At 46.5% G+C, this 16,735-nt stretch overlaps 1 protein-coding gene across 6 annotated transcripts in view; it reads right to left on the reverse strand.

The window, feature by feature from the left end:
- The window catches only part of LOC120956826 (protein madd-4), a 118,789-nt gene that overhangs the window by 99,840 nt on the left and 2,214 nt on the right, over window positions 1–16,735 (reverse strand). The gene's annotated exons all lie outside the window — the stretch shown is intronic.

Raw genomic sequence — 16,735 nt, forward strand, 5'->3', positions numbered from 1 at the left:
TGATCGAACCATTTGCTGCTAGTGGTACACCATTCCATGATAATTCACCATTACAGAAGCATTATCTTTTAAATTTTAAAAGTTATTAACGGGAGGGACACTGAGGGACCAATTTCAACCAAAACAATCTAATAAAACACATAAACCCATTAATAATGCAATAATTTATAACGAATTGCATAGTTTTGGGCGTACTGTCATTATCGTACTAAAAGTTGCCTATATTCAGACGTTATGAACTCTTCAGTATGCATACTTTAAGGCGAAAAGTACTCGTGGAAGGACTCTCATCATCTACAGCACAATTTTGCCAACTACGTAAGCATGTTATGGTACCATAAAAGATTTCTCCATTTTCCTTCCAAAATCTTACACAATTCAGCCCCATTTCGGCAGTCTGCCGAGCTAACAGCATGCTTAAAGATAATCTTCCATCGTTCCATCCTTCCAGTAAGCAAACGGCTCCTAAAGCTCACCACACAACACCATGCACACTACCAGCAAGCAATGGATCGATGTTGTTCCACGAGCTTCACATTAGTGGCGCGTCTCTCCTGACGTCAGTGCTTCCTCTTCATTCTCCTCTCCAAATGGTTGTTTTTCGGGTTGTTTAGTTTAGCTTCTTGCCGTTCCGCAAACCCAGTGTGGCACAAACAAGCATGTTTGGCTAGACCGGGACGTGGATTGCTACAAAATCACTGTCAGGAGTAGTTAGCGAATCAATGTTCGGCTGGCCCGTCTACAGCAATCCCAGTTCCGGCCCACGTTCTGTGCGAGTTCCGGGACCGGGTCTCGAGTACAGGGAGGGGAGGTTGGTTTTTTAAACGCTTTTCCGTGTCTTTTAAACTGGCGCTCGTGCTTGGGAGCACAGGAAAAAGCGCTGCCAAGAACCGAGAACGTGCTCCGTTGAATTCTTCCCCATTCGATGGGTCGGGAGTGGGTTGGTTAGTTTTCTTTGGGATTTTTTGGCAGGCGGGGCTTGAACCCACGAATGCTTAAAGACGATGAACCATCAGTTCACCAATCGCTCCCGCCAATGGCAGGAAAGCAGTCATTTCCTTTTTCTGTGTGCTGTCGAAAATATTAGACATGCACGTAATTTCCTCGGAAATGAGATTTTGATTTGTGGCGGGACTTACAGTCACTCCGGCAAACTTTAGTGTTAGTTGTTGCTTTCTGTAGCTTTAATATGAATGTGGTTAAAGACATGACAAGCTCTTCAAGATGATAAATATCATTGCAAACTCCTCCGTGCTCAGAACAGTGATTTGATGAATCTTCCTCGAATGAATAGTTCATCAAATATTCAAAAAACTTATTAAACAAATAGTCATAAATTTTCTTTCAATTGCAAGCTCCCGTTCAAATCAAATACACTCAATTTATTACCCGCCGTTTAATGCACAGCGCACAAATTCCGTTTCATGCTTTGCCTCTTTTTTTTCATTGCCCCACTCTACCCAATCATTCATTTATCCAATTTTCCTTCCTGTTTCGACTGCTTGCTCAATTATTGAAACGAAATACCGTTCCAATGTACTTCCGGCAACGGTTTGCGATGCAACCGTTCGTTGTCATTCCTTATCGTTTAGCTTTCGAATTTTCTTTGCAGAAGCGAAGTGGAAAAGCAGCTCGGGAAAAACCTTCCACCGTACGTTATTTCTTTAGTGGATGATTTTATCGCCCAGAGATTTATCACTTTTTCTTGCTTTATTTTTCGTCGTTTTTTCGTACCCGTGTACGGCCAAGTAAAAAGGCTAAATTGCTAGAAATTGGTTTAAGGATTTTCTCTCCTCATTCCTCTTTCAATCTATCCCGCTCGCTCTCGGTCTAGCGAAGTTAACTTTAGCGTGTATGATAAATGAACCTTCACTCGTCAATATTTAAATCGATAGTCCGGCAGCAGCGGCAGCACCAGCAAGACGCTGCGAAAAACCAGGCCAAGCGTTTGCAGAAAGCTCCCGGCGCCAGACCCGATGGACCGGTGCGGCCTGGCAATGGCCCCGAATCCGAAACTAATCAAATACTTTCCGTGATTGGATTCATGACCTCATGTGGAGAAGCGGCCGGTGGACGGCCGGCGGGCTGGCGTATTTGTACTGAATTTGTTTTCCATCAAGTGGCGCTCCGCACACGTAAATGCTTGGGAAAACAGGTACACCCAGGCACACCGCAGTTTTCGCATATCGCAAAATGGGGCCAGGGCTAACGAAAATGGCATCGAGCATGTTTTGAAGTTATTGTTTTGGGGCTTGCCTCATGATTTCGGGAAAGGGGGAGGGAGAGTAGGTGGGCCTCAAAACGGATAGGTTTATTGCACCAGAAATACAGGCAATCAATGCGGTACTTTAGCCGCTTCACGTTAAATCAAGCAATGTACGTTTTGATTTGTGGTAAATACATTTCGAACACTGCTGCTACTAATTTGATGCTGTAATTGTAAATCATTTTTTCATAGTTTCTGCCACATTTTGTATTGAATTTAGTAGAAATATTCAAACATACGAAGCATTTTGCCAAACAGCTTTTTCTCCCACCCCTTATTTGAATCAGAATTTCGCACCGGGAAAGGGTTATGGTTGCGTGTTGGAAAAACAAACGCTGTATCTGTTTATTTTATCACGTGGGAATAAAAATATGAAATCTGAAACCAGTGCCAGAGCCCCCACAGACAACGAACTCAAAAGCACCGCACCGCAAAAAAACTTGTCCGTTGTTATGATATGATTTTTAAGTTCCCTTTAACTGGCAGGAAATGTAATTTCCACCCTCTAACTTTTACCTTTTCTAGAGAAATGCTGCACCAGAGACCGGACTAACACTCATACTACCTTTAGCTGCAAAAAAAAGACCACCCAGAACTCATCCAAACTCATCCAAGGGACTCACAAAACCGTACACAAGTTGCACCTTTGGCTCATCCGTCGAGTGATGATGGAAAACCTCAGAATGGCATGACGAGCACCATTCGTTCGAGATGGCAACGACGATGGTGATGGGTGATTCAATTAAAAATGCTGCAGACAAGTGATCCATAAGCAATGATTAAAAGTACCCTTCGCGCCGGTTCTCCGGTGAAAATTGTAGCGAAAAGTTGTTGTTGTTTCCGTGCGCTGCTCCGTCCGCTGCTGTGGCGCTGGAAGAAGCTGGCTCTAATGAATAGCCCAGGCGGTCCGGGCATTCGATGGGCAGTAATAAAACTCGCACAAAACCGAGCGCCCAAAAGAAGCCAAGAACATTGCGCTCGGTCTGTTGTACGTACAAAAGGCAGCAAACAAATTAGAACATCATCAGCAAGCGGCAGGATGAAGGCGAATCCGGTGAGAACACCCGGAGAAAATTTGTATTTACACTGGCATTGTGGCACAGGATAAAGTTTGCTGCGAAACGCTACAAAACTGAACCGACACTTGCGAGCTCGGAAGGTTGCACGAGGGCCCGGGCCGGGATTTTTGGAAAAGAGCAGCTGCAAAATATTTCACTGTTGTTCGCCGAGCCCGTTGTTGGTGTTTTATTTTTGGAAAGTTTTCAATTACTTCCATTGCTTTGATTCGGAGAATTGCAGATGGTATGTCCGATTTTTATTTGCTGGTGCAAGAAAATATGAAAGCTATTCGGCGAACGTTTGTAGAATGAAATATTCCTCCTGCCTATGGTTCAGCAGTACAGAATCTGTCATGAAACATTCTGAATCTAACATTTAATACACTGCTTTAACATTTTTTAACTTAATCAACTGCCCAAATCAGTTCTTAGTCCATAAATAATCTGTTTTGTTACTCACTATGTTATTTTTTGGTTGTAAAATAAAATAAATCAATACGAATCAAGAATCAAGGGACTGCTAAAGGAAAACTTCCAAAGGTTTACCATTAGATGGCCATTCCGATAGCCATAACCAACCCGTTTCCTGCAACCACAAGCAATCCAGCCTGAATCAAACCCATAACCAAGGCTTCAATTTTCGGCTTCACAACAACGAAATTCCGACCAAAGGCTACCAAACGCCATCGCACGTTATCGCTATTAAATTGTTTCCTAAAGCGCCTCTTATCGTCATCGTACATCAATGCCCCGGGGGTGGCTGGTAGGCATACAAAGTGAAACAAAATCATACTTCTTCCCCAGCTCACCCTTCAAGAAGTCGCCATTCCATCACCATTCACAATTCCTCGGTTTTTCATCGTGTCTGTGTACGTGAGTGTGTGTGTGTGTTTTCGTGCACCATCAATAAAGCAAAAGAATCGCTATCCAAACATGCAACCATCCTGGTCGGTAGGTTCGGCGGGCTACTCCGCAGGCTACGGTCGCTGTCTAGACGGCGCGAGACAACCGACCCCGGATGTATGTAGCGAGGTCGAAGCTTATCGTGCAGATTTGTCGAACCCGAAGACAATTTCCGAAAGCTTTTCCCGTCCTGTCAGGACGGGCGGGAAACACACACACACAAACCAATCCCGCCTTCGGTGAAGAAGGTTTTTGTAAAACAGAATAGGCTCGTTTCATGTGCAGGATGTTGGTAGATTGTTTCGTCTTTTTCATTCACTTCCCTTGCTTCATGCTTCTTCGATGAGCGGTGAAAGCATGCCCTTGCACATTGTAAGCGTGAACAAAAAGGCACCTGCCCTGCCCACTTGCCGAAGAGCTCTTTGCGAAACCACCAAGGCCCACCGTCGACTTGAGACGATTGACAAATAGCTGCAGGCATCACCGCCCGGGTTGACTTGCTGGCCAACTTTTGTACAGAATGAACTTGTCATACTCGTGTAAGAAAAGCATAGCCAATAGCTCTGCCGTCTCCAGGGCTGGGTGTGTGTTTGAGAGCAAGCAACATAATAAAAATAAATATATAGCTCGATGTGTATAGCGGGCCGGGCTCATCATCGCATCATATCCGCCATGGGAATAGAGCGCGCTTTACCTACGCCCTCCCCCAAAACGGAGCACAGGAAACGCAAAGAATCCACCCACCGAACGGGAACCGTGATTATGCAAAGCTTCCGCCCAAACGGAGGTGCCAACGGTGCGGGTGTTTTCATCATCATCATCATCATCAACATCCAACACAATTCATGTGGCCTGTACCACACACCTCATGTTTTATGCCCCACGGAAGCGTACTCAAAGCGTACTCGAAAGGCCCATTTTCATGGGCAAACAAGCGTCCCGCACGGTCTTATGCTTCAGCTCCAACCAAAATGATCTATAGACACTCTTCCACACACACCCACCGAGCGAGACTTGGTCGCAAAAAAGGGAAGAAAAACGGTTAGCACAACTTTAGACAACATCGAAACGATCCATCTTACGTTTAAATCTTTACAGCGTCCCCAAAACCCGAAGGGTCGTTAGTTAGTGACCATTGATGTGGTGTATGTGTGTGTGTGTGTGTATTCTCCGCTCCCTTGTGGCTGTTTGACAAATCGTTTCACCGCCTCCGTCGAAGATGGATGCTGCTCAAGATGCTCTCATTCTTTGGCAGAACCTCCCCCCTTCCCTTGGAACCATAAAATTCCAACAAATTCCTGACGACGGCTTCCGGTTGTCGCCTTAAAGAGGCGCGCTCTACGGTGTCGGGATGGCATTTTGTCTCCTCCTTTTTTCTGCAGCAGCCAGCTTTATGGGTGATACGCAGATCATAAACCTGCTTCTGTGTGTTGCCCTTTGCGTGATGCCGTGATTCTTCTAGCGGGCGGAAACAAGGATGTCCTCTGCATGTCATGCACCTGGCGCAGGTGTGATTATTCCCCCGTTTATGAAGTCTTTCTTTCTCCGGGAGGCATTCTTGACGAGAGTGTACCTGTGCGATGCTTAAACAAACAACGTGTGTCAAGCAGTTAACTTTTAAAAGACTTTCATCCCACCAGCAAGCCGGTGTAAAATTGCTACCGGAGTGCGGCAAAAAGCGACGACGATGATCGTAAAAATCCAAAGACACTGGTTCGTAGACAATCGTAGCTGTCAGGTGGTGTCCCATGGAAAGAAGGCCTCATAAAATGGTTTCAATTACAGTTTATTGTACGACATTCCAATTTACGCAAACTCGCAGAGTCCTGTGGCAAGTCAACCCTGACACTGGACGGCTGTAAACACTGTTTGTCCTCCCCCCCCATTATGACTCAACAAACGGGCGATCGATCCCTACCAGCCCAGAGTTGCAGTTTTTGTCTGCCTGTCAAACCTGTCTGACTGCTGAAATGGATCGCTTCCACCTTCCCCCTCCGCTTCGGAAAGTCAACCAGAAGCCGCTGGACGGAAGGAACATGAAAATGTAATTTACACGTCCATTAGACCACGTTTTGCTGATTACTTATTCCTTGAATCGTAGCCGTAATCGTAATCCCCGCCCACCAATCCCCACGCCCCACAGAATGCAATTCGGAATGCAAGTTTAAAGCTTTTTTTCCTATCCCCATTTTTCACGCTTTCCGTTTCCCACTGCTCGCTATCAGTCGGGTTTTGCAGATCGTTAATGCAAATGGAATTCTGATGCGGAACAGCAGCACAAAAACACGACTGCATTTGGTTTGTGCATCAAACGAAATCGTCCCCAAACGAGGCGAGGGGAGGGAAGGAAAGCATGCGGCATGCTGCTGGGTATTGTCCATTCCGAGGGAAACTACACCACTAAAATCAAAGGACCAATTTTCTCTTACTCACATCAAACGGCCGTTGACACCTCTCGGGAGCCAGGAGTGCTGCTGGAGAATGGAAAACTTCTGTTGGGGAAATTATGTTTCCTTTTTTTTTCAAACAAACTGCTTGGTACAGTTTTGTGTGATTACATTTTCCTACAGTTGACGGTGGCGATCGACGTGTCGCTGGCTGGTGGATGAAAAGTTTTAAACGAATTTTGAATCAGATGCAAAGCAGTTTCGCATCGTTTATGATCTTTGTTACGGGGTTTGTCTAGTTTGAGGTTTGTGTTTGAGTTTTAAAAAATGCCACACCATGACAACATTAGCATATTACAGTTTTCAACACTTTGTGGTTGAATGATCAAATAGTAATCTCATCCAATAGGTCATATCATTTAAAACTAGTGCAATTTAGCAGTTAGCTTTCCCTTTTCTTTCAAAGAAAAATAAAGTCAATACAAATGAATGAATAATAAAGTTGTATATTAATGAGTAAATTTTCTCTAACAGCTCAACACAGAGCCCTGTATGGCAATCAAAAAGCTATTTCCAAACACTACCCTACCACACCGAAACAAATCGTTTCAAATCGTTTCCAAATTCCGCTCTTTAATACCAACACGTGATACAGTTGCTCCGGAACGCTAAACGATCGTCTCACTGAGATGGAGGCAATAAAAAATGTGCCAAAAGTGTTGTTTCATCACTTCCGGATTGATTTTTGAACCCCATCCTACCTGCCTACCATCCGTAGCGATCCCAACCCGCGCTCGCCCAGTCCACTGGCCGCTTACTAACGGCTTTACGGCAGTATATTGACGATCGCAGATTCCTCCACGCTTCTCCGGTGCTTCCCTCTTGTTTGTGGTTAGCATTTACTCACTTTTCCTTCTGTCACACATTTTATGTCGTGCAGCGTATTTAATGGTTCAACCCATCTTTTCGGTATAGAACACATCCACACACACACACGTACACGAGCATTACGAAAAGTTTCACTTAATACGCTCAGTTCGTACCGCAGTAAAATCCATCACACTTTGCCATTAAAATATTTATCGTTTGCTCGTATGTATATTTTAATTTGTTCTCGTCGGTGTCGTCCTTGCCCAGTCGGTGGAGTGGGATACTGTGTGGTTTTTCCTCCCATTCCAAATATGCACTATCTGTGCCACACCAACACAATCACGCGTGCATACATTGAGTTTTTTCCCGAACTCTCTGCACACGACACCATTTGTATCCGCTTTCGTGTACATCTCCGTTTGCAAGTGATTCGTCCTCGGATTGTTTTTTGTTGGTCTGTATGTGTGTGCGTGTGTGTATGTTTGAGCCTTCAGCCACCCATTTCCGCTTGACAAAGCGCCCGTCCGCACGCCATCAAAGTGGGGCCGCCATGGCCCTGAGAATCATGCTCGAAAATTTATTGTACAATTGAGTCATAAAGCGAAACATAATCCCGCACTGATATTTTATGTTTACGATGCTACCACGCTGCGACGCTGTCTCGCAATGGGGAATCCTTTTCCCGGTCGGGTGGCTTTCCTGCTCACTATGACGGTTTTACTCCAGGCGGGGGGAGAGAGTGAGAGACAGACATAGAGAGAAAGTGTGCCAGACGAACATGCAAAGTGAAAATGAAGCGTTTTTCCTTGTTTGTTTTCCTTGTAAAAAAGCATTCCCACCCCTACTGATAAGGATAAGTCAGGCAGGAAAAATGTCCCACATCTCCGATTTCAGATGATAAGAAAACAATGAATAGGAGGCAAACACATCTCGCCTGCCTCATAGCAAACCACAAGTAACTTTCAATTCCCCAAGAAATTTACCAGCCCCGGGGAAAACACAATCACCTTCCACGATCGATCCTTCTTGCTGGCTCACGACGGATGAAACATTCTCCTCTCCATTTTCCAGCGCCCGAATAGAGGTCAGATGGGTTTGTCGGTAACGTTCCTCCGCTCGTCTTCCCGTAATCACCGCAGCGCAGCCGCTCTTACCTTTACCTTATCAACGCCGTACCGCCATCACGAGTGCAATTGCTTGCGAAAAACCGAGACGCAAATCGGTTCTGGCGTTCTTTGCCTCCGCTTGGGTTCCTTATCGGATAAATCAACGTTTGCCCAATTGCCAAACTTCAGTCCTCAATCCCCAAAGCCTTTCCTGCCACCCAGCTCCGAGTGTGTATGTGTTCATGTCGGCTATGCTACGCTTTTCGCTTCCTCGGCGGACCGCCATCATCGCCCAGACAGAAAACCATCGGAAGCTCCAGTCGAGCGACTAGAGTAAATTTATGCTTGCTGCATCTCCGCAACGGCGGCAACATTCCACACCCTCCCTACCGGCCCCTGTTCACCCTTTACTGGCCACACTGCTTCCATCCAAACCCCCGTCCCACCCCGAAGAGAAACGACGCGCCATGGCAAATTCTTCCCCGCTTGACGGCCGATAGGATTCAGTTTCGGATGGTTTTGTATAACCTTTTTTTATTCGCCTGCTTCCATCTCGTTCCCTCCCTTGTCGTTCGTGCTCTCTTCCGATCCATTTTATCCACTGCAGTGGGAATGTGTCGCGCACCGAGAGTTCGAGCTTCGAGCTGGGCGAAAAGTTCACTCACATGGATTGGGCGAACGCGCGTCTGTAACGATCTACTTTATGTCTCCGGGACGCCGTGGCGCCACGGCACGCCAAAAGCTACTCGCGTCCTTGCGCAACCCTTCCCGCTGTCCTGTCCGCCCTGTTCGCCTCTCACTCGCTCTTTTTTTTTTTGCTCCTCTTTCATCCACCGCTCCTCTCCTTTCCTCGAAGCAAGGAGAGCAGGCAAGGAAAATTCTCACACTATTTTTCCCGTTTTGTCCGCGTGCTGGTGGTGGTGCGCCCACTGTCAACGACGATTTTCCGCGCCGGCATACTGTGTGTTCGTAGTTTGTGTTTTTTTTTTTTTGTTCTTGTCTCTCAGTAGCTTACATGCAAAAAAAACAACTCTAACTATGCCGGCCACGTAGTGCAAACAAAAAAAACCCCAGCCAGGGAAAACTTCGTATTATTGTATGCGCGTAAGTGAGGAAATGAGCAAGAATAAGTGGAAATGCGCGCGCGAAACACATACATAACCAATAGAAATTCAATCGAGTTACGGAGGAAAAGCTGTGAGCACAAGCTAGTGGTAGGGAAAAATGAAAAAAAAAAGCTCCACAAAAGCTCCCTTACCGCTGCTGCTCTAGTCTTCTTCAAACCAGAAGCGAAAAACTTCGACTGCTTGCTAGCGCAGTTTGAGCAAGCGAGCAGGATGAAGATGACGGCAAACCCTACAACAGCGAGTAAATGAAAGGAACATCAAGCCGAGAACAATTGAAGCTTGTAAAAGAAGCTGAAACTGAGACAGAAAACAATAGAGAGCGATAGAGAGAGAGAATGAGGAAGAGAGAGAGAGAGCGTGGTTCGCGAGGGTTTGTCGTGAACACCGCACCCTTACACCGATTGGAAGCTTTCGAGTGTTTGGGAAAGCAGAATACAAAAGCACTAAAAAAATATCCCTCACACACACACACACTACCGAAGCGCTTGATAAAACTTTGAGATGATTAAAAAAAGGCGTTCGTTTTCTTGCGCTTGGAGGGATGCCAAGGAAAAAATCGGGTGCACAACATGACAGCCATTACCGGTAGCGCATGAGGCGAAACGCACGGGGGACACGTGGTCGGTTGGTTGGTTTTGGAGTTTGGATTCTGGTCAGCGAACTGACCGGGCGAACTGTTCGAGAGCTGTTTACGTTGCGTTGAGCGGTGGGGGGGGAGTGCTGGGTGGAGGAAACAAAAACTTCTCCCCACGGGGCAACTGGATAGGGATGGGGAGGGAGGAGAAAAACAACATACACCCCGGGGCACATTCATCACCACGGCCCAAGTTTCGTGTGGGGTGAAACAGCCGAGGTAAGGACGCATTGCAGCCGTAACGATCTCTTCCACCATGTTCGACCACTTTAACTAAACAAATTTCGGGGCTTTTCGCTTTAGTTCATTGCCGGTGGTCAGCGATTTTCCTACTCGAACGGGGTAAGGGCGCCATGGAAAGGGATACACACTAACAGTTGGCCAGTGACTTTAGTCCGGAAGTGAAGTCCTGTTGTCGGTTGTTTGCCTCGCTTGTATACATATGTGTATGTCTGTGTGTGTCGTTGTTGGCAACGATTTCTGTTGGCTTCCGCCTTGCACAAACGTTGTTGATTTTTGCCTTTTTTTTGCACCCTGTCCTCCTTGTTCTTACGAAGAAGACATACACTTTGAGCACGGAGAGCAGGACACATGCACACACTGAACCAGAACTAACAAGTAAAATTGAAACTTCACTGCAAAACGTGGAGACGTCAGAGTGGTTGATCAAGTGCACCAAAATGCATCCCAGCGTAAATCATTGTCCGTTCGCGCGCCAGTGATGACGCTGCCGATGCAATCATTGCAGCTTCAGCTGCAGGTCAAACGTGAGGTGGAAATCGCCGATTGAACGATGCAGTTGTTCGGCCCATTATTCGTGAATGATTTTCGCACGCGAACGGACCGTGATTTGTGTTTTGCGTGGTTGAGCAGTGGTTTTTTGTAGGTGGTCTAGGGCTATCATCGCCCAACAGTGGATGGATGGACTTCATTCGACGGGATTCGTTCGTGTCAGAACAAGCCAAAGGCCGAAAAGCAAACATGACCGGGACGCAATACATCCGGCTTCATCAGATAGCCATTGACCGAGAGGATAGCAACGACCGGAAGGATCGCAATCGGGTGGAACAAATTTGGTCAAACACTATCCTTTGCCTATGCGGCGCGTTTCAAGTGGGAAAGATTCTGAATCTATTCCATATCCATTCAAATGTGGGGCTTTGTTTTTAGAGTGATAGTCTTCTGGTCTAATCATCTCTCTTTCTCTTTAAACTGTACTATTAATTTCTGCTCTGACTTTTAAGAACATTGCTTAAAGTATAGTGCAGTATCCATTTGGAACATTCTATCTTCTTTGATTTCAATTTCCAATTGCATTCTAATATTACATTTACTAATGAGAATTTATTAAATCTTCTAGTAAATACACCTTTTCTATCCTCCGATACTCGTTATCAGCCAGACCAACATGAAAATGACCCCCAATACAATTACAATCCCTTTAAAGCAAACACTTCAATCGGACACATTTGCACCCCAAAAACATTCACCTCGCAACGTGAAATCGGCTGGTCGAAACACGCTAAACGTATTTCACCCTCCGCCAAACCACCAATCGAACAAATCGGAATCCGACTCCGAATCCGAAAAAGCAATCAGCCATTACTGCAGCGGAAGCAATATTGTAGTCTTTTGCCTTACGCTCCCGTTCCCATTTACATTACCGATTTACGATTGCCATCGCCTCACCACACACACACCACTTCCTGTTTCAATCGAATTGGAAGGAACAACTGTCGAAACAGGAACAACAAAAAGAGTGCCCCACTCGCCTCAGCTCCTCCGACACTCCCATTCTTCCGCCTGCTGGCAAACTTTATTCGTGCCAATTAACCTGCGACTATAAATTTACTTAAGCCCCCCCCCCCCCCCTCATCTCCCTCCAAACGGGTTTGCATGGGATGGACAGGAGGAAAGGATGTTACATCGTCGTCGGGATTCGATTTCAAATCCGTACCCAATCCGGGTGAACGTCTGCCCGGATCCTGCCGGGAAAGGTAGACTAACCGCAGCCACGATCTGCGGTGGTACACCCGACCTGACTACGCTCACGGCGGAGCCTTTAGCCATTTTAGACAGAACGAAATCAAAACACCGTCTGCCGTACCTTTTCACAATCGCCCACGGACTCCGGCTGCTTCCCAGCCAACCCAGGCACATGATGAGCGAGCAAATATTGATTTTCCGCATGTCATAAGCGTGTACTTTTGGACTTCCGACATCCTATTTCGGTGCGCCAGAAAGTGTTTTTCCAAGGTATCGTATCAACCCACGACCCAGCACAGGTTGGTTTGTCGATACGTGTGTCTGCGAATGTTTGGGGTACGCGGTCTTCTAGATTTCGCCAGCACGCGACAAGCCTCCACAATCGCTGTGCGGAGCAGAGTTCGGTTTCGCTGCATCGTACCGCTCGCAAATCGCAAACTACAGACGCCCGTTAGCGCGAATCGGCAGCACCTGCAAGCAAGCCAAGGATCTCCGTTTGTTTGGGCGGTTGGTAAGTGAGGTTACGGTTCAGCGGAATACTCCCGCTAAAAGGTACCAAAGCTCAGCTGATAATTTACGACCGAGCGTTGCGCCGTTGGGATGGCGCTTGTTTTACTTTGCCCCAGTGGCAGCGGCGAAGGGGATAGTCTGGCCGGTTGGGTGTAGTAATTCGATCGTTATTTTGAAATTTAAACGGGATTACAAGAGAAGACTGTTTGGAAGGATTGCGCCCACCCACAAATTGGCCACCGGTTGGTACGCTCAATAAATTCCAAATCACGGTAGATACAAGCATGAAACGCCGTGCTTGAAATCGTTAGCTTGGATGTACTGTGAAAGTCAAACGAAAGTGGAAACCCATGTTAGGTGGAAAGCGTTTCTCCTGAACGTTGCCGTTCACTGAAAAGTTACCTAAAATCAATCACAATAAAGAGCTTTCATTTAATTTTGACCACCTCCAGCGAAACCGTTTAATTAAAATTAAACTCAAATAATATCCTGGCCCTCCCTCCAACGCCATTAGAAGAATGATTTCAACCGTTTAATAATGAAGTTCGCCCGCGATGTTCAATTCAACAGTCTCGAAAATTCCATTTCTCCAAGCTGACGTTAAAACTCCCGTCCGGGTATTTAATCGCCCATGCCAACAGCCCGACCAGCTTCTCCCATCAACAAAAAGCGAATTAAACGTTCGTTCTGCGGTTTGGACTGCCAAATTCTTTCTCTCGTCTGGCCATTCCATTCGTTTCCATTGCCCAACAACCAAACCGTACCAGCTGCCCACTACAACAAAGGTGAGAATTCAATTTTCAACCCGTAGGACGCTTGCTCCCTCCCTGCCTATCCCTACCTCGGTTGGCTTGGATCGTGTTCACCCCAGGTTCGTTGTTTTCCTGCTCAACCGCGGCCAACAACGCTTTTGGCCATTTAATAAACGATCTAATAAACTACCACCCGGGCCCAAAAGTCCAAAAACACAGCCACACACCATTCTAAGCAGGAACAAAGCGTTTGCTAATAGTGCTTGCCCGCTTTCCAGTTCGCCCCCCAAGCAGATTTGCTAGCAGGATGCCTTATAAAGGATTGCGATCTACCGGTTTCGGTACGGAGCAACTTTTCGCTTCACCCGTTTACCGCAACGAACACAGTTGCAGCTGACCTCTGCTAAGCCCTGGGAGCAGTGTGCAGTGTGCGAGTGAGTCGTCCAGAGAATTGTTTTGGACCAGTGCGCGGATGTCGAACTGCTCGTGAAGCCATAACTCACTAGCGCCTTTCGCCTCATTTTCAACTGGCCACCAACCACCTCAATCTTAACTCGCACCTAAGCTGCAAGAAGCAGCACGGGAAGAGCGAAGAAAGTGTACCTAGTTGGCGCTAAAAGGCACCCGAACACAGCACACAACCCTCTACCTGCGCTCTAAGTGCTGGTCTAGTGCTACAAAATAAATGATGCGAAAGTCTAGGGCCCTCGAGCGCTGCCTGGAAGGCTGGCCACAACGGGCTGAGACTCTGGCTGCTCAATTATTTAGATGCAATGAATTTAAATGTAATTGCCCCATCACAGTTTCCAAGTGTGTACAATAATGAACTGATAAATGGGCTTCCTCCACGGCCGGCGGTTGCTGTTGTCTAAATGCGCCACGATCGTACGCTTTGTTGACCGGTACGGTGGAACGGTGCGGATGATTGCATCTTATCGACCCGTTGATTTATCGGCTCAAGAGTCTTCCAGTCTTGCTCTGCTATCGATCGAAGCTTTCATTTTTTACGATTGTTTAATGATGATGAAAAAGAGCCCAGCACGTTGGTAGCTAAGTTGCTTTCTGGGTTGAATGGAGCCTTAGAAAATTAACCCTTTTTGACAAGATTTACAGACCAGAACAGAATCTCGCGTCTTCGGTGCTCTTTGTCAGAGATAGTTCCTAGACCTTATAGTTGTGAAAGTGTACAAACATCCTCAGCTGAAGTGTAGCGCTCTTTTATTCTGCTTCCAACAATATGATCCTTTCTCTTAATGTTTGTTAACCCTTCGTAATGCCTCACACAATAAAACAAACTTCTCTTACCATTGGCTGGCCCATACTGATGCCTGAAACATCAACACAAAAAAACTCTTGGGCTAGGAGCAAATTTACGTTTCATACTAGACTCGATTACCCTAACCGCTTTCATCTCACCGCTCCATACGATATCAAACTTTTCGTTACTCTTGTTTCCACGATCTCAGCGACGGCACGTGGCACTTTCCGCTCATTTTATCACCATCCTTTCTCCCTTTGACACACTCTCGCTTTAAAACAAAAGATCATACAAAAAACACACACCAACTCAGGCATGGTGGATTACCGAGAAGGCTTGAGAACGCGAATGTTTTTAAATTGGGAAACAAAAACTTTGTCCCACAATCTCACAGTTTTCCGACTGCACCGACGGAAGATTGGAACGAACCGTTCCAATGCGGCGGTCTGTTTGCGTACCGTGCAAAGTGCTACAAATTTTCCGGACATTCGGCCACTCTACCACCGCTTCCTCGTGCCTTTGCTATCTCTGTTGGCCGGTAATATCAATTACCGAGTAATAAATTTGAGTCGCACATTAGTGCCAAACTGGGTTTGCGGTGGACTCGCGCCGAGGACTTTTACCGGTGCTCGTGAAGCCGAAAAATTCAATTGCTGCAGTTCCACCGCTCTCGGAACTCCCGGTGGAGTGTGAAGCTCCGGAGAAAGGAGAAAAAACACATTGCAAGCGTGAGAGGACGTTATTTTTTCCTCGGAGCACTGTATGCTTCTGAACTATTCTCTGGCTGATGCTGGTACCTTTAGTGATTCGTAAATGGAAGAGTTCCTCCCAAAGGAACCTATGTACACACGCTGTACCACAGAAAACCTTTGAGAATCACCAAAAAAGCAGACGAAAAACACACGAACATAGAATAGATTATCAATTTCTTTTGCAAAGCTCCACCAACCCAAAACTTGCCATTGCCACAAAGCGAAGCCAAATACCGTTGTTCCGACGGGACTCCCATTCTCGAGGGGCGTTCGAAATGAAGTGAAAACATCACTTTTGTTTCAAGTGCCGAAAGGCAGAAACAGCGGACACATGGTAAGAGGACGGTGCCACTTCATCGGCAAACTATGCTCCTTGGGGAACTCTCGGCCCAGCAAGTGTTTTTGGCGCCGTGTTGCGACCAGAGGTCCCACGGACGACCGGCCGAAGCAGATGTCCTTCATCGACAGTTCGTTGTCCGTGCCGTGGCTGGGGAATAAGCGCACGCTTTGACAACACTTGTCGGCAGAGGGAGATTTGGTCGGGGTTGGGTTATTTCTTGGGCCGTTAATTGAAGCGAGTCTTCACGTCCGACCGAGCCGCGCGCGCGATCGGTACTCGGCCACCAGAAGCCAAGTGGTCGACCAAATTCCCATTTCATTTGAGTACATCTCTCAATGTCCCATTAGAGGGCGATAGTGAAGGGGATAGTATTGCGAAAAAGGATTCTACTGTACGACGCAATGAAGCCATTCGGTGGGACCGAGGGCGAAGCTGTTAAGTGGTTCATATGATATTGCTTCGACATCGTTCGAGAGCTGTTGCAGCGGTAGGATTCTTTTATTGTTGCGATATTGCAGACTCTGCCACCACTTAATGACTTAAGCTGCGCTTCACACCTCGATCCCCTGGGAAGATGCTGCAAGTGGTATAATCTTTGGGTCCAAATGGAGTTGACGTTGGTTATGATAACAGTTCTGCGAACTCAAAAGAGCCAAAGGACTTTCTCGTTCTGCTCAGAATGTTAGTGCTCAATAGAAGGTTTTCGGTATCTAACTGTTGTATCTTAACAATTCTGTTGCACCTAGTAACAGGTTTATGTTGTATTGTTACAAAGTAAAACCTACA

This window comes from Anopheles coluzzii, chromosome 3 (genome assembly GCF_943734685.1).
Source record: "Anopheles coluzzii chromosome 3, AcolN3, whole genome shotgun sequence".
Lineage (NCBI taxonomy): Eukaryota > Metazoa > Arthropoda > Insecta > Diptera > Culicidae > Anopheles > Anopheles coluzzii.